This window comes from Lichenostomus cassidix, unplaced genomic scaffold (genome assembly GCF_008360975.1).
Source record: "Lichenostomus cassidix isolate B80296 unplaced genomic scaffold, HeHo_3.0 HiC_scaffold_460, whole genome shotgun sequence".
NCBI lineage: Eukaryota > Metazoa > Chordata > Aves > Passeriformes > Meliphagidae > Lichenostomus > Lichenostomus cassidix.
The window spans coordinates 1-21868 of record NW_028147388.1 but is presented as its reverse complement, the minus strand read 5'-3'; the positions used below and the strand labels follow the sequence as shown (position 1 = coordinate 21868).

At 38.4% G+C, this 21868-nt stretch overlaps 2 long non-coding RNA genes across 2 annotated transcripts; both read left to right on the top strand.

Moving 5' to 3' along the window:
* The first annotated feature begins 1007 nt into the window (after window positions 1-1007).
* LOC146423268 (uncharacterized) lies at window positions 1008-15250 on the top strand. Its single transcript, XR_014847601.1, has 4 exons — window positions 1008-1552; window positions 4381-4476; window positions 9605-13314; window positions 15122-15250. It is a non-coding gene; the product is annotated as an uncharacterized LOC146423268 (long non-coding RNA).
* Window positions 15251-19123: 3873 nt separating this feature from the next.
* LOC146423267 (uncharacterized) lies at window positions 19124-20689 on the top strand. The gene is made up of 3 exons (XR_014847602.1): window positions 19124-19752; window positions 19908-19967; window positions 20088-20689. It is a non-coding gene; the product is annotated as an uncharacterized LOC146423267 (long non-coding RNA).
* The last annotated feature ends 1179 nt before the right edge of the window (window positions 20690-21868 follow it).

Here is a 21868-nt window from a genome sequence, read left to right as displayed (position 1 = left end):
GTTGCCCTTAAAATTTAGTTTTAACACTACTTGGAGTATACAGATGTCATTCAGCTTGGATCACATAAGAATTTTGTGTTCCTAGCAAAAGATGTTACTTTTTAATATACAGTGCCTTTCACTTGATTCAAAATGATGTTGCATTTAAATCTTCAAGTACTGGAATTATTTTAAGAGTTTGAAATATTCACATTTTAAAAGTCTGTATAAATATTAGTATTGGGAAATTTTGAATGAAAATAGCCCAGATGTGATAATAGTTTAGGAAAAAGGCCAAAATCATCTGAGCTTTATAGTAACATTTGAATAAATCATCACTTTCACAGATACAGGATGTCAAATATGTTCAAAGATGGAGAAAGCCATCTTGACCAGAGGTGCAGATGTCTGTGGATTAAGAGTTTGGCACTGTATTTTATCTTTAATGGTTAAAGTTTTTAAATAGTGCACTGAAAACTGTTTGAAAAAGACAGGAATAGATTGTACTGTGAAAATTGTCAAAATATATTAATTATTTATCAGAATTAATTATTTTAAAATGTGTTAGTGATGGGCTAGCAAGTTGATCCTTATTCCCCAAGGTTAAAGTGAAAAAAGGAACTGAGACTGTAAATTTCATCTTGGCAGACTGAAATTGTTTTTTGGCAGTCCTGCATCTTAATGTGAATATGCAGGGAAAGTACTGTCAGCTTTTTTAAATTATGGAACAAACTCTCACTCTGAAATTTTGAATGTATCTAATTCTTTAAGGTACACAGAACTGTGCCTTTTGTAAATGGTTATTTAAACAGGTGGTTTGACTAGTTTACCTTATTGAATGGTGTTATGTAGCAGAGCTTAACAGAACTCAGTTATCACTTGTGTGGAAAAAAAATGAATTGTCATGTTACTGTGTAATTGACTTGCTTAAAAATGAACAATAAATTTAATAAAATAAAGTCATTGTCCTGTTTTTTTATCTTAGTGTTCTGTTTAAATTTGGATGGAGTACTTGAGTAGTTTTGAAGAATCCTATTTGTTAAATTAACTTAAGGAATACAGTTTTAGTTACATTAGCGTCAGTTCTTTTACTTTTAATTTGAAAGTTTTTCCTTATTCTGATTCCGTTAATGCAGGGGGCAAAATGTTGTTACCTTTGAGTTCTTCAGGGTTTTGATTAACATTTTAAAGTTTCAGGTGAGACTAGTTAACTGTAAAAATACTAAATTATGTTCTTACATTATTGGTTTTAGTTAGTTTCACCTTATTACAATCAGCATTTTCATAGACTTTTGCCAAGTCAATGTAGAGGCAGACAGTTAAGTGAGAAATTTTGATGAGGCAAAATCTGGGATCTTAATGGGATTTGTTGAAAGCAATGATGTTCACATTATCAAATACTTGCATAAGTAAATAAAGGACCTCTTTTCTGTGAAAGAGTAAGGCAAGTTTGTTCTCATTTTTTTTGTACCAGGGCCACAGCCATCTCTGGGAGTTAGTTTTGGAACGCCATTCGGCTCAGGTATTGGCACTGGCTTGCAATCAAGTGGCTTAGGTTCTTCAAGCCTTGGAGGTACACTTTAACTTTTCTAATCTTTCATTGAATTATTATACCACACAGCTGAATCTCTTGCAAACCTTTAACTCCACTTAAAAGGATGATCTGTTTCAGGGAAAGACCTTACAGTTTGGCAGATCTGTGCTTTCCAGGCTTCTTCCTACCTTTGCAGAAGGAGTTGCTAGGGCTAAGCCATTGTAGTGAAACCCCAAGATGAACAGGATGAGGTAATCACATAGAAGTTGTGCTCTGAAAGCTAGAGAAGGGCATCAGGTACATCCATTTGGAACTACAACTTGACTCAGTTTTATCTATGTGAAAGTTAGGCACTTGAGGCGTAACATCATGCCGTAGGAAATTCATGGAAGTTTTTCACCCTTAACTAAATGGTCCCGTTTCTGCTTGCATTAAGAATAAATGTTACAAAGTTACTGCAAGGCTGGGATCCTGCTTGCTGAAATCTATTTGCTTTAGCAGTCACTCTCTGCCTCAGTGCTGAGGTGGAAAAAAAAAATCTCTCCCCCAGCTGAAAATGCAACATTTGAAAGTGAGGCAAAAATACTTTTCAAATGTTAATAGTGCTGGTGGGGATTATATGCCAGGAGGACACATGACTGTGAAAGAGTAGGTGGTATTAAAAAACAAAGTTAATGTGGACCTTTTATTTTAAATGTAACATGCTCTCTGTACTAGAACTCCAGATAGAATTTAAGTGATTAGTAGAATCTAATCTGCATCTAGATTTCCTGTCTGTATAGGTTGGGGTTCCTACAGATACTAGTGTCTTCTGAAGCTTTTATAAGATCTACAAAGAAAATTGTTACATCTGCTCAGCACAAGCATAATGTGTTTTTTTCTTGTTACATCCTCCCTCCTCTGCAGCCTCAGTCCACATTCCTACATTTTACCTGGGCCAAACATACAAATTGGTATTGTAATGTATTTAAAATAATGAAACGTCACTCGATATTGGGAGGACGATTTAATTTGAACATTACATGAATTTTACCTTAAATAATCACCTTGAAATTACATTTAAAACTACTGATGTCTCTTCTCATCAGATTTTAAGCTATTTCAGATAAAATGTGTATACCTAAGCAAGAAAAAATGTGAAAATAATGGGCTAAAAAGAAATTACTTCAACATTACCAGTTTTTCCTGCAATCTTTTAAATGCCTTAAAAAAACCCCATAAAATTCTTTCATTTCTGCTGAAAAGGTTGTAGACTAAAGATGGTTCACCAGTCTTACCAATGTAAATAAATGAACATTTCCAACTGCTTCTAGTTTTGTCCAAAAAACCTGACTTGTATTCTCTTTTTTTTTTCCCTAGCTCTCTGCTTAGGAAGGTATTTGCTTGCATTATTAATTTGCAAAATGTCTTTTAACAAATCCATAAGACTATCTGATAGAAGCAAGTGTAGAAGAAGGAATACATACCTGCAAAATAGCCTATAGGTGTGTTCTTGGAAACGAATTAGCAGAATGATTACTTAAGTTCATTTGGGTTTTTTCATCTTAGGAGTTTGGTTTTTTGAACAGGACAATTTCTAGTGTATGCTCTGGAAGTGCCATTTTAACGGGAGATTTGCTCTCTTTCCTTGAAAGTTCTGTGAAAAGTCAGTGATAAGCAAGCTTTTGCATTTGAGTATATAAGTTATTAGCATAGATTCTATGCTTTGTTAAATATTTGCAGTCACCTTGCCTGATCCTTGTTTATGAATTTCAACCTAGACAGGACAAAAGAGTGTATCATTTAAATGAACTGACTTACACTGGAATGATACTTGCCATTTATCTACCTTTAATACCCCTTTGATATAATAATTTCAGAAAACAAGAGAACACTGCTTCAGATAGTGTGTTCAGTCCTTACTGGTTTTAAAATCTCAAAAATCTTTCTGTAAAGGAATGGAAAAGGCTTAGTTTGCAGTAAATAAAAGGATTTTTCTTGACACTTGAAACTTAAGATGGGAACATGATTTCCTCAAATACAAATACTGTTCTCTTTTTGAAAACTTGAGACAGCCAAAATCAGAAAATATACTTTTCTTGCAGTTCCTATTGTCTGGCCTCTATTTCAAACTGCAAATACCAACTTATTTTTCTTTCAAAGTGACCTCATATTAATAGCATGATTTGAAACCTTAAATTTATATTATAAAATTATAAATGTCAATTACAAAATCAACAGAATTAACTTTATTACAGCTATATGTTTATGGCTGCCCTTTTATGATGATTTTTCACATTAAATATTGTGAAATTTGTTTCTATTCTCTATTTAACCTATTTTGTCGTTTCCTGGATAAAGCTGATCCCCAATAACCTGGGAGGGCAATGACTCTAAAATAAGCCAAGTGCACAAGAAGAAAAAATGTTGAAAGAAAATGCTTATTCTGTTTTAAGCATAACTTTTTTTTTCCTAGAGTTGTAGATGAAGATTGTGACATTCTCTGATAAAAGTGATGTAGCTTGTATCTGAATTTTCTTAGTTTCAGCTCATTTGCTTACCATTTGCCTGCCAGTTTAACAGCAATTCAATAGAAATTTCTTAAACTCTGGTCATTTACAATGCCTGTTCTTAGGACTTTTCCTTTACTCAGTTTTGGATTTTGAAGGTAGTATTTTTCTCAACGCTTTCTAGTTTGCACTGTTTTCTTAACACAGTGCTGTGTTGAGAATAAAATACTCTTTAGGCAATAATCCTGGGAATATTTGTTTACCAAGTAATGCTTACAATTCTGTTTGGGTTTAGAATACTCACCTAAAACCTATGTGTCTTTAATTGCTGTGTCTGTAATTTGTTTTTGTTGTATGTCTTTACTATTATTCTACTAGGATTTGGAAGTAGCTCTGCCTTTGGAAGTAGTGCCACAGGAGCATCATCATTTGGGTTTGGAACTACAAGTAAACCATCAGGAAGTCTAAGTGCAGGTTGGTTTGTTTCTTTTGAATTCAAAAATCAAGTTTATCTTAAAGCAAGTCTTATAATTAAACTCCTACACTCACTCCAAGAAACTGATAACGTCCTTAAAGTTGTATGTGTATATCACTGTTAACATAACTTGCTAGATACTTGCTATTTACTTGCTAGATACGCATTTTCAGATAAGTGCTTGGTTTCTGTTAAAGGTCTCCTGTGTAGACAGTATTGAGTGAGCATTAATGTTTCCTGTTTCATGGTGTCTGTCTCGTTAGGAGTGGAAGCAGGAGATCAGATGCAGTCTTATACACAGAAAAGCAGTTGCCACTTGAATGCATTGGTATCAGTTACTGATTGAAATTAGTTTATAAATTAGTGACAAATATACTAGTAGTTTGACTTAACTGTATTTATAAATACTGTTAAAATTATTTTCTACAAGCCTAGAGTTTCCTTAAAAACATGTAAATGCTTACTCTATTTGAATAGTAAGTTATGTGTATTGTATCTGTATATATTCATAATTCATTATATTAACTACTTGGAAAACATTTCAGTGGCAATTGAACTACACAGTACTCATTTAGCTTTTTTGTTTCATTTTTTTAGGGGTGATAAAATTAAAGTATGAATGCTATTGCTCCTTAACTCAGATGTCTGAAATACAGCTTGCATCTCTATTTACCTTTTAAACAGGAATAATAGCTTACTAAACTATTACTAAGCAAATAGTTTCTATAGTCTGTCATACAGTCTTTTTTTCAATGGCACATTGAAGGAGGATCATGTCTCAAGAAAAATGTTTGTTCAACTGCTATCAAAAGAAAACAGTGTTTTGCTGGCATTTACTAGGAAGTGCTATGATATTTGTTCTGGATTCTCCTTGTCTAGTGATGAGTTGTTAGGTCTGTAAAGGACCTTAAGCCTTGCATTATAAGGTGGAAATGGCTCACTAACCTGGCTGTGTAACGTTCAGGAATGTTAACAACCTAGTAAGTTCTCGATGGAACTCTTTGCAGTATCTGGTGTCTAAGCATGAACTATCTTTCTTAGTTCTTAATATAAGAAACAACTGGAAGACTTGCACTGCTTGTGTTTTTATCTTGTATCTTATTGTTCCTCAGCCTATATTAAATTAGCCATTATAGGAAAATAATATTGCAGCATTTCAAGCTGCTAAATTACAAAGTTAGTAATCTAGTTTTTAACATATTAAAAATAGAATTAGAAAACTAGTCGTACGGATCAGTTGACCGTCACTAAGAAATTATCCACCCAAAGTAAACAGCAAGTCTGCCTTAGCTGTGTTGGTGCTGTGCACAGGCAGTTTAACTATATCTCAAGAGTCTCAGCTACAGAAAGTGGTAACCAGGAATAAAAACAGATTAAGTATAATTTCTGTCATTTTGTGCTTAGAAAATCAAGTGGTCATGAAGTCTTTGTCTAGACTGGGATTGTGGAATAGAAACTGCTGTGAAAAAATTTGGTAGCCCAGAAGCACACTACCTTTTTACCTTGTATATCCAAAACCTTATGTCGTACAGCATACGATCTTTAATTTTATCATGGGTGTATAAATGGGTTTGAATGATACCCGAGGCTAGCCAGGTAAATTTTTTTTTTTTTTTCATTTATTGTGTCCTGTTTCTTCTATATCATTTACAGGATCCTGAAACCATATTCTGGTTTATATTACAGTATAATGGTTGCATCTTGTTTCTGAATCTATTTCTTTGAAAAAGCTAGGAAAGTGGGGTGAATATGGGTTATGGAATTCCCTGTTGCTGCTGCTGGGCTTTAGATACGAGCACTTAACTCCAGACTAATGTGTCTGGGAACACTAGTTAAGTGTGTGTTCCAGCACACACTGTTCCAGGCTGCTTAGGCTGCTCCAAATCTCCTCCACAGATTTTCCATTGGTTTGATCTTATCTTAGAATTAAAATTACAGATCCCCAAATTAATTCTGTCAAGTGTTTAATTTTTATGAGTTAGATTTAATTTCTTTAAAATATCTGAAAATGTTTGTAGTGGTCTTACTACTCTTCTCAGTTTCAGTTTGTGTGTTTGAGGAGAAAACTGAGTCCTCTGATAGTGCTTGAGCATCTTCTAATACTAAATTTGGCTTAGTCCAGGATTGGTCACTGTGTTCATCAGTAGATGAAAAACACAGCAGCTTCAGTCTTCTTGCAGGTCCTTTAGTGCACACAGTTGCAAGATGGAACAGTGTCTCAGGCCTCCCTCTGAAACACACTGTGGAAAGCTGACTCCAAAACAAGTTCCATTTTATTCCTACTCCTGTTCATTTAACAGCAACCAAAAAGGCTGATGTGAGTGGGCTATTGTAAAGGGCATTAAGACTCTCAAAGTGATGGGAAAAGAAAAAGAATCACCATTGAATTTGTTTAACAATTTAATAAAATGTTAAGTGTACAAACACAATTTTTGTGAAAACAGATGCTTTGAAGATTGAGCTGAAAATTCTTGTTAGAGACTTATTTTTATTGAAGAATTGCAACCTCAGTAAATAAGAGATAATCAAGTGGGATCATGACTGGATGCACTCATACTGCTGAAAAGCAGACCTTAATGTAATCCATGAGCAGCTTTTAGATAGAGAGGCTATTATAAATCAGTCAAAGCTATTCTTGAAATACTTTTTGATCTAGAGCACCCATTTTGGTGTGGGGGATGAAGGCAAGAATAAATTGCCATCTGATGAACTGCTATTTCTCCCTGTAGTACTAAAATTACCAAAAAAATACTGTTATGGGGAGGTGCATCCTCTTTTTTGGCTTACCGAGCTAAAGGGCTGACGGAAACCAAGATGCAAAAGCCCAGTGAATAAACTGTGATTTTTAACACCCTCCAGGGAGATGCAGAGGCTGTGTCCTTGAAGGGCAGGTTGTAATTTAATTCCTGAAAATGGCTGTTCACAGAGAAGTAATACTATTTCAGCAAGGAGATTGGTGACCACATTATACCTATTGTTTAAGACTTTGTGAGTCTTGCCTCTAAACTGAGCTGTTCTGGGACTGTCTTTTCTTGCAACAGGAGTAAGACTCAATGTATACCTTGTTCAAGTTTTTTATCCTGAAGTTTTTTTCATTTGATTATTCAGCTTTAGGGCTTGGTTTACTTCTAACAAAACTTGGTACCTTGGCCTTGTTATGCTATCATGACAAGAGAAAACCACTTAATGAATTTCATGTCTGCCTTTTTATACTTTAATGGCTGCCCTTAATGTCACTTCTAATGTAACAGATATTACTTTTGAAATTGTATCTAAATTAACAAGCATGTTCTCAATCTTCTATAACATAGTTTATGCCTCTCTTACTGTAATATTACTCAAATAAAGCATAGGCTGCCTTCCCTACATGCTTCAAAATAATCCCTGCCTCTAGAAGCAGCAAGGTGGAGGTAATTTATGAAATCTTACTCTTGCCTACTGAACTCTTGACAGTGTAGGTCACATGCAGCTTCATTATGAATGACATTCATTATGTTTTCTATGGGAAGCAACGCTTGCCTGTTAGCTTGCGTACATGAAGTAAAAAAGTAACTTATTTTCATTCATGAGACTCCCTGATACATCTTGGCTGGGATTCAGAGTTATTAGGGAAATGGAAGAAGAATTGCATGTGTTTCACCCCTTACGTCCTTGGATGAGAGACAAATTAGCCCACAAAATTTAGACAATACCTAAATGAGCACTAACATTCACTGTCGTAAGTCACACTCTAGATCTGCACAGCCATTATTACACTGACAATGAGTTCCATGCATGCAACTGCATGCTGTAGGACTATGAGTTACTGGAATTTTGATAATGGATTTTCCTGACAAGATGTGTGTAACCCAAGAGTTTTTTTGCAGTAGTTCTTAATGCAGAGCATCAGTAACAAGTGAGAGAATAGAAAACATCAGACTTGTGAGAGCTACTTTAGGATTCTGATGAGACAGCCAGTTGGGTTTTTATTTCTGTACGCCAAAAATATTTTAGGCATTGAGTTGAAGATACTGATGTGACCAAAGGATTGCTTTAACTGACTGCTAGAGAACTAATGAAGCAGTATAAAGTAATGCATATTGAGAATATACATTCTTAATTGTGAATGAGTCCCATTTTTCTTATTATCTTAATTGTTTGCAGGTTTTCAGGTACAATTTGTATGAAGCTCTTTGTTTAAATCTGAACTTGCTCATGTCATGCTTACTATTTTGTGGTCTCTTGAGACAACAAATAGTGAAATTATGAAGTTCTGCTTCTTATTAAGTAATCTTTGAGAAATTTCTAGCATTCTGTAATAGTTGCAATTATTATCCAAGTTGGTTGTGCATAACTAATATAAATTTATAAAAGAAAGTGAAATGAGTTAGTGTTTCATTGCTGGAAACCGTAGGCAGACTTTCTTCAACTGATCTTGTTTCATAGCTCAACCAAATGTTCAGTTTGTTTACCTTTATAGAAGAGGTTGGAAGAATTTAAATAGCACAATTTGCTCAGCTAGTCATTCTGTTTTCCCAAAGCTTTGTTTCCAGTGCTGTTTTTTGGGTTGCCGTAAAGGGTGTTTTTAAATACAAAGAATTTGGCAAGGATTTTGAGCCTTCTCTGCCTCACATTTGAGGTGTGGTCTGTGCCGCCTGTGTTATAAAGGCAGGCAGAGGTAGCCAAGTCAGTAGGAAGAAGGCTGAACACCCCCAATTCCAGCTTTGCCATTTCTCTGCTGTGAGTGAAGGGAGTGGTCCATGGTCTACCTGTACATTCTGCCTTCCCTCCCACCTTCTGGGAGTGCATTGCAAGTTTATGCTGGGAACTTGAGGAATTATGGTTCTGCTGCTGTATACTTTCAGTGGGACTTTTATATGCTGCTCATGTATGGATAATGTTAAAATAGTCTTGTGATTTAGGATATAATTGTTTGCACTCACTGAGGTAGTCTGTGGTAGTGTTGAAATATCCAAGTTGTCATGGTAAGTCCAAGTTCTCTAGCAATGTGATTTACCATTGTAGATCTATGTTGGTATAAAGTGTTACAGCTGCAGGTAATAAAATGGCTGGTGTTGAAAACTTCAAGAACAAACTTGCAATCTTGATATAACTTATGTTTTAAAATATTTTTCCCTCCCCCATAAGGCTTTGGGAGCTCGACTACATCTGGGTTTAACTTCAGCAATCCTGGCATCACAGCATCAGCTGGCCTGACATTCGGGGTGTCTAATCCTGCATCTGCAGGCTTTGGGACAGGAGGGCAACTTCTTCAGCTGAAGAAACCTCCAGCTGGAAACAAGCGAGGGAAAAGATAGGCACCCCTTTTAGAGAAGGGGAAGCGCATCAACTTTGTTCATCTGAAAAGTCTATTTTTCTAGATTGATACATTAAATAAATTGCATCCCAGGAGATTTATAAAAATTTTGCTACTTTTCCCTAGTGAAATCATATTGAACAGCTATTTTCTTGTGAATAGAAACCTGTTTATGTATTTTTATTTTGGGCCCTAGTTTTAGAAATGTTCTATATACTGCATTGTTATTAAAGAATCTTGTAAAATCATCTATTTAACCTAATGTTAGTAGCAGAATATTTTTTGTTAATAAGCTTTATACCATATGAATATATGCATATTTGTTTTTTTTTTTTTGTACAGATAAAATATATTCTAGTACAAATACTAGAGTTCATATCTTCTGTTCCTGGATATGGCCTTTAAATCTACTTCAGGGTGTTCTTGTGTATATGGATGTAAATATATACAGTACAGTGCACACATGTGTGTGTATGTATGTGTATATATATATATGTATAAAACACAGATGTGCATACCTTCCCTCATAGACAGATCTCCTTGTCTTTGTGTGTTCTGTTTCTCCATGTTGCCCTGTGGTCACGTATCTTGAGGTTCCTAGGAATTTCAAATAGTGGGTCCCAGGCTGTGTCATCATTGCTTCTGTGTTTTGTTGTTTAAAACCAGCTGAAATACAATGTTTACTATTTCATTAAGTTTGGTAGATAGTGGTTAGTAGCTGTTTCATTTTGTTTTGTTTTTTTTAACCTTTTTGGCCCATTTAGCAGCCAACTCTAAAGAAGAATCCAACATTTTGACACAGACATTTCATAGGTAATGTTCCCAAACTGTTTGATTTTGGCTTTTTTTCTCCTGGGCTGAAGAGCAGGGCACTGCAGGATTTCAACTGAAAGCTCAGGATGCCACATGGTATTTGTGCAAGCAGGAGTTGTGAGGCTGGATGAGCTTTTCCCTGCAAATGAGGGATATAGGATGTGCTGTCTTAATGAAAACCTGAATTAGGTGTTAGAAACCCAAGTTGATTCATGAGCTTCTTGTCAGCACTGCCTTAAATGCAGCTGGGCATCTGTTTTCAAACAAGGTATAGTACAGTAACTTGCTGCTCTAGAACAGAGGAGGAACTAGATGTAATTTGAAGGTTAAAGCTGTACATCAGTAGTTTATGAATCTTACCACAACATCATAGCTTGTGCTGCATCTCCAATTTGGTGTGCACTGTATCTGGGAAAATATCTGAAGGAAATAACAGATCAATTGATTCTTTGATTCTTTGCAAATAATGATGCTGGGTTGATGTATGAGCATGAAACTTTGAAGCCAAGTTGATTTTATGTAGAGGTTTTGTCATTTGCTTTCTCTCGTCAAAGTGTTACTACGATTTCGTATGTTTTGGAAGTGTCTGCATTCAGCTCTTTGACAAATGTTTGGTTTCTCACTTAATCTGACAAAATTAAGGGAATCTGAGCACAGAATTCTTCACTTTTGTACTTGTATGTTATTGCGTCTTCGTGAGCAGTCTCTTAGGAAGGGATATGTGGTTTTTTTAATGTCACAGAAAAATAAAGCTTACGGTTTATTTTGATTTCAACCTGTTTTTAAACTTTTATTGGGCTGCAGTCAAAACTGTAATGTTTGTATGCCTTTGTTACTGCTTTTTTTAATAGTTAATATGTTAAACCACTGGACTCTTATAATGTATTAATTTGTGAAACTAATTCTAAATGTGTACTGTTTGTCCATATGTGCAACTTACCATTGTGCAAACAATAAAACAATAATGCTGTGATCCTTGTAATACATATTTGCCTATCTGAGAGATCATTTCCTGTTGTTCTCCTACATTATAGGAGAAACAAAACCCTTACTGGCTAAATGGAGAATGGATTTTCCTAGAATTCATATAGTGCAAAAATTGTTCTTGCTGACGTTAGTGCCTTGATCCTGGATTGAAAGTGCGGAGGGAGAGGGGGTGAAGGGGGGGTATTGTACTGTGGGCTTGTCTGGAATTTCTTCACAGTGCATGGTATAAACCTGGATCATGGTGTAATGTAACACAGCTCTAGGAATGGCTTTGTAAATAGGGAAGCAGTCTGAGCCTCCTGGGTACCTGTGCTCTGTTTCTTTTCACATTAAACAACAGTTATGTCCTTTATTTAGCCTAAGTGTTTAAGTAATAGAATAATCACATATTGTAGTACAAACTAAAGTCAAAATGGGATTTGAAATAATTACATTCCCAGAATATTACTTGGGTGGTTGAATTTAGTCATGATTTTCAGGGATCAGCATTGTAAACATGGTTTCGAATTATTTTTTCCCCCCAATTTAAAGACATGTAATATGATTAGAGTGTAAAATACAAATGCATTCAAGGTGTAGCTTGATTTTCTACAAAGCAGGTTAAGAAGCTGACCTATATTTAAACACCATGAAATTAAATCAAGTCTGGATTATCTGTTCTGTAAAGAAAGAAAAGTTTGTACTTGAGGAAGGTTCAAGTCACATCTAAGATGTGGTTTTCTGTTAGTTTGTACCTTGTGCAGCTGTGGTATAAACTTATGTATGTGACCTCTTTCTTTTACTAGAAGTAACTTGTTTTTTCTTCAGCATTCTCCATGTGAGGAAGACAGCAGGAGAAGGGAGAGAGCTATGCCTTAGGTTGCTTGGTTCAGGAATCTCTTTCTGATCCAGAACTTTCTTTGCACTTGCATTTGTCTCTGTTTCTGTCAAATTAGTTAGGTAGATACTACACTTACCTACTGCTTTCTTGTGGGTTGTGAGGCAGGAGATTGAAATAAGGTGGAGCAGGACAGAGTTTATGCATTGTCCTTGCCATGAAAAATCCAAACTCAGCTATACCCCCTCCGTCTACATACTCATAACTGTATTTTGGACCTTAATTGCATTTATAGCAGCATTTTTTAAAAATAAAAAAAGGTTCAGGAATACAGCTTTATGGCCTCCCCCCCCGTGATGTCAGTGGTAATTTTTAAATTTTTTTCCACTCCGCTTCTTATGAGAACAGTAGAAATAATCCAGTCATTTGTGTCAACTCAGTTACGTTACTGGTTATACATGGAATGTCTCAGCAGAAGAAGCACCTTGTAGATCCTTAATGAGAGATTAGGAGTATCTATCAGTACCACAAAGCACAAATGCCTTATGCTCTCTAAAAAGTTTGTTTCCCTAAAACTCTTTTTCAAGTTTCTAAGAACAAAGAACAGTCTATGTGCAAAAATTTCCAGCAATAAATGATGTAGGTTTGGGACTAACTACTGGGATTGTGCTGTCAGGCTGTTTCTCTCTTTCCTCTCATAAAGTACTTTTCAGCGCTGTGGCTGCTATCTCCAGACACCGAGGGACAGTTAAAATATCACAGTCTAGACTGGTATGGATTCTCATGGAAATGGGCACCTGGGTTTGGGGAAGGGCATGATATGGAGTTGATGCCTGCAGCAGCTCTGGAAGACTACAGTTACTGCAACAGTGCCCATGGAGCTTCAGCACAGCTGTGATGTGCCATCTCCACACAACCTGGCTGGTACGTTCCTTAAAAGGAGGATGGAGGTGTGGCAGGGATGAGGTGAGGGGATGTAAGGCACAAGGCTTTCTGCTGTGAATGGGACACCTCGTTTTCATTCAGTTCGGGATAGTTTCTTCTGAGCTCAATGTTGAATGTTCACCAGGGGGCAGGAGGTTGCCAGTTACATACAGCCACCACTGGGCCCTTGCAGGGGTAGCTGGCATGCAGCACAGGGTAATGGTTAGTGACCTACTGTGCCTCTTGGACACACACAAGTCTGGGGGACCAGATGGGATCCACCCAAGGATACTGAAAGAGCTGGCAGAAGAACTGGCTGAGCTACTTTCCATCATTTACCAGTGGTCCTGGCTAACCAGGGAGGTCCTGGTTGACTGGAGGTTAAGAAATGTGATACCTGTCTGCAGAAAGGGTCAGAAGGAAGATCCAAGGAACTACATCCCTGTCAGCCTGACCTCAGTGTTGGGGAAGGTCATGGAGCAAATCATCTTAAGGGCCATCATGTGGCATGTGCAGGAGAGCCAAGGGATCAAGCCCCACCAGCAGGGGTTTGTGAAGGTCAGGTCCTGATCTCCTTCTGTAACAAGGTGACAAGCTCAGTGAATAAGGGAAAGATTGTGTATGTTTCCAGCTTGGAGTGTTGTAAAGCCTTTGACACATTCTCCCACAGCCTCCTCCTGGAGAAACTGGATACTTATGGCTTGGAGAGGTGCACTTGTGTCAGCAAGTGTTGCCAGCAGCACCAGGGCAGTGATCATCCCGCTGGCACTGATGAGGCCACACCTGCAATCCTGTGTTCAGTTCTGGGCCCCTCACTAAAAGGACATTGAGTTGCTGGAGTGTGTCCAGAAAAGGGCAACACAGCAGGGGAAGGGTCTGGAGTGCATGTCCTATGAGGAGCTGCTGAGGGAGCTGGGGGAAAAGCTGGGAGCTGGAGAAAAGGAGGCTCGGAGAGACTTGTCACTCTCTACAACTGCCTGAAAGGAGGCTGTAGCCTGATGCATGTCAGTCTCTTCTCCCAGGTAACAAGTGACAGGACGAGGAAATTACCTCAGGTTGTGCCAAGGGAAGTTTAGATAGTAAGGAAAAATTCTTCACTGAAAGGCTTGTTGTCAAGCGCTGGAACAGGCTCCCCAGAAAAGTGGTTGAGTCACCATCCCTGGAAGTGTTGAAAAACAATGTAGACTTGGGTGCTTAGGGACATGGGTTAGTGGTGAACATGGCCATGCTAGGTTAAGGGTTGGACTTGATCTTTCCAATCTAAACAATTCGATGACAAGGTATGTCATCTTTTGTTTCCACGTCAAACATTTTCTGACACACTTTTTTATGGTGTTAGAATTTTGTTGAACTTCAATATTTGAGCAATCCTTCTGACCCATTTGGCTCCTGTTGCTAGGAGGTTTATTACTTAATGCTTTTTTTCACTCCGCCTCAGGAATTTAATCTTTATAACCCATGGCTGCAGTTAAGTGCCTCAGTGAGGAGGTGAGTAAGCTACATGTTCCTTTACCTTTGTTTTCTGTTTTCTTACCTTCTAGAAGTTAGGCAATTCCAACTTATGAGCAGGTTATGATTAAACTTCTACAAACTAGAAGAGCTTCTGGTTTGATTTTACTTTTGTTTGAGTACAGATCAGCCCCCACCAGGATATTGGATTGTTTCTGTTGAACAGTTGTATGGAAAACTTGGAATACATACTCCTGTCCTAAACAGGTCATTAGCTGAACAGGCAAAATATATTTCATTTGTTTTTTCAATTAATGTTTCACAGATTTGTTTGTTTTTTCTTTTCTCTTTGATGCAGGAATCACTCTACGGCGTATGATTGGGTACCAGCAGGACAACAGTTTATTAGAACATCGTGTAATTGCTTCCAAAATAAAGTTCTAATTAGAGGCTGGTATATAGCTTCTGGGCAAAAAATCCCTTGCTGGTTCTGTGCATTTAATGTGGCACTTTGTGGTAACAGGATATGCTTCTGGGATAATGATGATCCTGGTCACAAAAGAAAGCTAGGAGGATGAGGTTTGATCAGTCACTGTGCTGTACTAGACAGGGAAAGAAACACAAACTTGATGAATATTTAAAGTCAAGAATTCAAAATCAAACTTCATTATACAAAACTTGAAATTCTGAAAAATACCATGTATTCTTATTAAGAGGAGAAGGGGGTAAATTCTCAGGGAAAAAAAATGGTGTCAGGCAGCTTGAACAGACTTCCAGTTGAGTGAAACCTTGGGGAAAGAAGTATGTCTATGCTGTATGCAGTTGGGTAGTCTATTAACTCCATGGTTAAGGACCTAAGTAGAAGCTGCCCTAAAGTGAAAAAACACCCTAACCTTCTCATCCTGTTAACAGTGTCAGCATTCCTTGGCTGTTTGAGCCACTCTTACTTCTTTATCAGCATACACATAAAGGAATCTAACCTTTGAGCATAAACACTTTCGCTGTTGTTCTGTCCAGGGATAAGGTAGGATGGATGTGATAAAGGTGTCTTTACTGAAAAAACAGTCCATCTTTCAAAAAGAAGTTTGTAATGAGTGCGCCCAAATGCTAAGTGGAAGCAATGGCAGCAAGCAGTTAGTCCTTAGTAGTGTGGGGACATCTCTCCATCTTTGCTGGAGACCACTGCTTTCATGACAATTTGTGGAGGAGTGATTGTGAACATACCTGTATCTTTCCAGTGTGCTGCCTCTATTTGGTGCAGCTGTGCATGGCACAGCTCTCCAGCATGTTGCCTCCTTTGTCCTTAACAGCTACAGGGCTTCTAATTTAGCATTGAGTCAGACAAAGTGAATGGACAGAAGTGATAGTGAAGGATGGTGCCATCCTTAACGCCATGGAAACTAGTCTTAGTAATGCACATTGTATCAGTTTCAAATAGAAATGGTATTTTATTTTTATTTTAAATTTTATTTTATTTTTTTAGTTGCTGACTGAGGGAACCGGTGGTTGTCAGAAGGAACTGCCTACACCTGACATGGCTACTGCTTACTCCCACAGTAGCAGTGTCGCCCTTGAACTACAGGAATAGCTTTCAAGGAGCAGGCAGGTCTTCACATACCTCCAGCAGCCAAGCCACAAGCAAGGCTTATTCCTGGGGAGGGGGAGACCTTTGAGTGCTACCTAAGCTCATGTGGTATATGGACCATAGGACAAAGCTCCTTCCTAATCCTGTGGTAGCAAAGAGAAGTTGACTGCTCTGAGATCAGAGAGGGAAGGTTTTTAACATTGCTTATGCTGGCTTCTGGTGTGATGATGCTGTCAATGCCAACAGCAACGTCCTGCTTTTATTGGGGGTGTACAAAAGAGGATGGAACTGTAGAGCAGTTGGCAGTTTAGCAGCTTGTCCAAATTGAAATTCTATAGTGGAGATGCAGATCTAATACAAAGGCATATTAGAATAAATTTATACTTTATTAGTAACAATATTTAGCTAGAAATATTCCTTGGAGTGATTTGCCATTTTACACTTGAGAATTGTCTTCATCACCTTCATCATCACTTCTCCCCATAACTTACTTCTAGTGCTGCAGCAGCTGGTGCTTCTTGCTCTGTCATGGTGATATCCACACTGGGGTGGCATCAGGGCTTGCCAGGCTGTGGAGCTACTGGGAAACACAGGGGCAAATGGGATATGGGGGTAAGATCCTGCTCTCAGGTAAATGGATGGTGATACCTTTCCAGCAGTAACAGAAACAGTAACAAAAAACCTAACTCTGCTGCAGAGTGCTGGATGTATTATTTAAAGTTAGCCCTGGGAAGTGGAGGGTGGTCAAAATGCCAAAACCTCTTTGCCAGGCTAGATAACTGTGAAGTAAAATAGGAATGATTCAAACAAAGACAATCATTTTACTTCTTTTCTAAGCAGTATAAAAAATGTCCTAATCTAGAAAATATTCTCATATTGTTAATTTTCCACAACAAGTTGCTGCTTCTTGCCCCTCTGCAGTAATAATCCCCAAACCGCAAATGTAGCTACACTAAATCCTGTTGACCTGTGCCAAGAGAAGCAGCACGTTTTTCTTGCTGGACCTCACTGATTTTATTGCACAGGCAAAAAGTGCAATAAAAGGCAACAGCTGCCTGATGATGCTTCTCCAGTATATGGCGCCCAAATCCTTCCCTTGTACTATGGCAACAGTAACTTTCTGATTTTAAGTTTTCTTAGTTTTCTCTCCCTGCATTTGATAAAATGTTCATACTTTATGCTCTGCATGGCATGAACTGAAGTGTGAATGTGGAAAATTCATATACTTTACTGGGCTTTTCTTTTTTTACTTGAAATAACTTTATAATAATGATTCCATGTCAAATTGGCCAGTTTCACTCTGAGGAGGGCAGACAGTGGGATGATGGATTTAGTCCACAAGTAATTCTTCCTCTGTTTTTGTCTGAGGAGCAGAAAAAAAGACTAAAATTCTTTTCTTTTTTTGCTAGTGGCTGGAGTGGTTGGTTGGAGCAGAATAATAAATCAATTAGAAAACAGCATCCCTTTCAATCTGAAGATGTGCACATCGGCTTTGTATCCAGGCTTTTGTATATTGTACAGCAATCTGTTGTGTCTGCAGCAAGTAGGAAGCTCCAAAAATCAATGCACTTCGACTCGAGGGAGAAGAGTCTGACATTTGTATTAATTAGGGCTGTCTGAGTAGCTGGACAATGCTAACAAGCTCCCTAAAGCTCTGCTCCAACGGGGCTCAGTCTTGACACTGGGGGACGTTTTCTGAGTAACAGCCTCCTCCTGCACTTGTGAATTTGTAGGGAAATGTCCCCCAGCACTTGGAGATGCTGTTACCCTCTCACCTCCCTTCAGCTGCATCCCCCAACCGCTTTATCAGGACAGTGGTGTGTTTTGGAGCCAGACGGGTGATAGGGGAGGTGTCTGTGCTGGCTGTGATAAGGTGGTGCCAGCACTGATTGCTGCTGTCACTGCAGCGTGTGCTGAGAGCGAGAACTCACAGCAGCAGCCAAGCTTTGCCTCCTGATGTGCTTGGTGCCTGTGCAGCCACTGCAGATTCACAGTCCAGCCCCTGAGGAGTGTGCTAACTTCATATCACTTCATTCAAAGCTATTTTTACAGTCCTTTGCCTCATTCTGTGACTGGGTTTTGGTTTTGTTTTTTTTTTCTTGGCTCATCTTGATCTAATTATTCTCCAGGAAATGAGAGGCAATAAAAGAAAGCCTTCTGCTACGAATACACGTGTATTTTAAAATGTAGATATTAAATATGTTCCCTAAGCAGAAATAAAAACCAGTCCTGCTTATGCAACCAATACCCCAACTGGAGTGGCAGTTTCGACCCTTAAATGTACTGATAGTGTTTAAATTGTACTTGCCACAGGTATAGTTATGCTAGTGTAAAAGGTACCTAATAACCAGGGTGGGGAGAAAAGGAAATGCTACTAAGTTAAGCTCATATATTCTGGTAATTATCCTCATCTGGAAAATTGTGTTAGTATAACATGTCAGTATGGATTGCAATCTCAAATTCAACAGTTCTCCATACAAACTCCATAGTGGAGTTTCAATAATGCTACTCTTCTCACTAACTTCACATGGGGGCAGCAAGGCATTGCTTTAGCAGTGGGAAATACAGTTGCCTGAGAAGTGACTTTGCTGGGATAAATGGACAAGATGCATGGATCTCAACTCCAAGGTGATTTGTTTATAACTTATGCAACAAAACAGTGTTTTTTAAACTAACTAACCCCCTACATGGGGTTTCAGATCAGAATGGATTCCTTTATTTTACATTACTGGGAAGACGAATCTCTGCTGTTGAAGTGTACATAAAGCAATAAAATCCAGCTCTTGTGGTAAGCATGGCTTGGCTTTTATATGCCAAGTCATCTAAACAATAGTACCATGATGACGAGTTCTAGCTGAAGACTTCAGGCTATGCTTTAATTTAAAATTCTGATTTGCAATGTTGTGAACACAACTGTAGAGCCAAAGTAATTCCTGAAAAGGCTGCAAAATTGTTTGACGGTAATGATGTAACAGTAGGTATGTGAGCAAAATGAAATGAGCAAGGTACATACATGCCTGATTGGCATCCAGGGCTGGGCAATGGAAAGCAGGTAATCTCACTTGTGCCCAAGAGAAAAGGCTATCAAGAATGAAACTGGAAATTCCAAAGGGGAAAACAAGAAACTATCCATCTGCCATCTAAAGTTTATCTCCAGTGAGTCAAAAAGAAAAGAGAATAAGAGTTGCTGCCAGTTTTGTATGTCTCTTAACATCAAGGGAATGTGGCAAGCTGCCACAGCATGGGCTGAAAACACGATAGGGAAAGCAAAACATCGCTAACAGCAAGAGCCACTTACACACCCACAGAAGCTCACAGCAGCTTGGAGAGTCATGTCACAGGGTTTTCCTTTTCCTGGTCCTAGGAGAGATTCCAACCGAAACACACAGAGATACAGAATTAAGGTGAGAGGTCTGTGTTCCTGTGTTATCTTAGAGAATTTTTAGGATAGACACATAAAGGAGAGGGACAGCGACTGTTGTTTCTTACTTGATTGTTATGGTTTCCTCCAATTTGTCCTTTCTCTTCTTTCCTTCCTGTCCAATGTGTGCTGGCACAGCCAGCCCCAACAAATGTTTGTGGTACCTTGCTGTGAATGGCTCAGCAGCTCAGACTCAAGGTGGGGTGTCCTCATTTTTCCCCCCTCTTGAACTGGGAGCTGTTCAAAACGAGAGATGTGCTTTTGTATTTATCTCTCTTTTCATGCCTTTCTTATTTCTGTTGTGTTGTTTTGAAGTAGGAGCCCTTGTATTTGCAAAGAGCTTTAGCACATGAAACCTGCCAACCCTAGGAAAGCAAAGCACCATGCTCTGGAGAGCAGTTCCATCTGGAGAGAGACTGTAATAGAAAAACAGCAAAAATGCCCTTGTCTCCTAACAAAGAGAATGTCTGTCAATGCAGTGACTGGATGAATTTACAAGGTAAGAAGATCCCGGTCTTGGAGAGCCACTTCAGCATATGGTGGTGATTATCCCACAGCAGCTCTGCCTTCAAGGACCAGCATCCAGGCTGGGCAGTGGCATAGCCAGCTGTGCCATAGCCCTGTGCCCAGGCATACAGGGGTGCAAGTACTGCTGTCACACAGCCAGTGCCACAGCTGGACACTGAGTCCTATAGGTGCTGTGACATGCTGTGGATGGACTTAGTCCCTACACTGTTGCATAGGCAATTTGCAGCTCAGAGTGTTAAAAATTATGTGGAAAATGCACTTCATTGGTTTCAGACAACTAGCAAAAAGTACTTTTAACTCTCATTTTCCCTGTTCTAAGAGGGACCATTTTTCAGGACTAGCAGAACAGCGAGTTCTTCAAATTCCCGAAATAAAACATGGTTTTTGCTTTCCTGAGATCATGAATTTGGCTGGAGAAGGGCAAAGAATATTTCTACTGACCTTAAGGCCTCAGAAAACTATATCTGGTAGTAACAGCACAAATTCAGACACTTGTAGAAAAAAAGAAAAAAGGAAGTTTAAGCAGATAATAGAGATTTGTAGACTATGTGATCATTATTGAATACATGTAGGCTTTAAAAATCTTTTCCCACTCTAGCATCTATATGATATTTCTATTATATCTAAAAGCTGCACTATGCTCAGTTTGATGGGATATGATGTGTTTGGTGTCCTACAAAATCTGAGATGGGTTTATTTTATATTGAAATAGATTGAACTAATATAATGAGATTGCTCGACATGGGAAAGTGAGTGAAAAAGTCACAGAGTAGAAAAAACTGTATTTGTATGTTTCCTCATATTTTGGTTCAGGATTTTTGTGTGCTTTTAAATTTAAATTTTAGGGATATTACCTGATCAGCTTGTAAAGACAGTGAGAAAAAAAAACCCACAAGCTCTACTAATTAGGCTATTGCTAAATAGGATCTAAAGCATTTTGCAAAGTGCCAAATGTTTTAAGTTTCACAAAAGCGTAATGAGGTACCCTATTATCTCTGCTGTTATCCAGGCAAGTTGAGACAAATCCTGAGCTTGAAATATATAAAGTACCTGTTACAGATAATCTCTGCAGGGGATCTGGCGCTGGTATTTTGTTATGATCAGGGCTCCTAACTTGGAGTACAGATAGGTTAGATTAGATCGTCTGCTTTTAACCTCTCTTCTCATAGTCTGTTTTTGCTATTGAAAGAGAACCACCTGACTGAGTATTGGTGACCCATCAACTCAAAGGACGGGGCTGGGAAAGTATTTTACTTGCCACGTATAAAAGAATCAAGAAGCTGCTTTTCTTATTATGAAAATGTGTGTCTAACCCAGATTTAAAGAAAATGATCTCGTAGGAAGACCTCTGTGAATGTAGGCATTTAACAGCTGCTGTGCTGTCACTTCTGTCTGCCAGACATCCAAAGACAGGTCACTGTCGGGAGCTCATGGTTCTAATTCCTTCCCCAGACAATCCTCTTCCCTCCCTGTGCCCCGTCACTGACAGGGGTGTCTTGGGCAATGGGTGCTAGGTGGGACATGGGCTGAGTGTATGAAATCTGTCATTGGCCAGGACTGTCTGTGTTGGG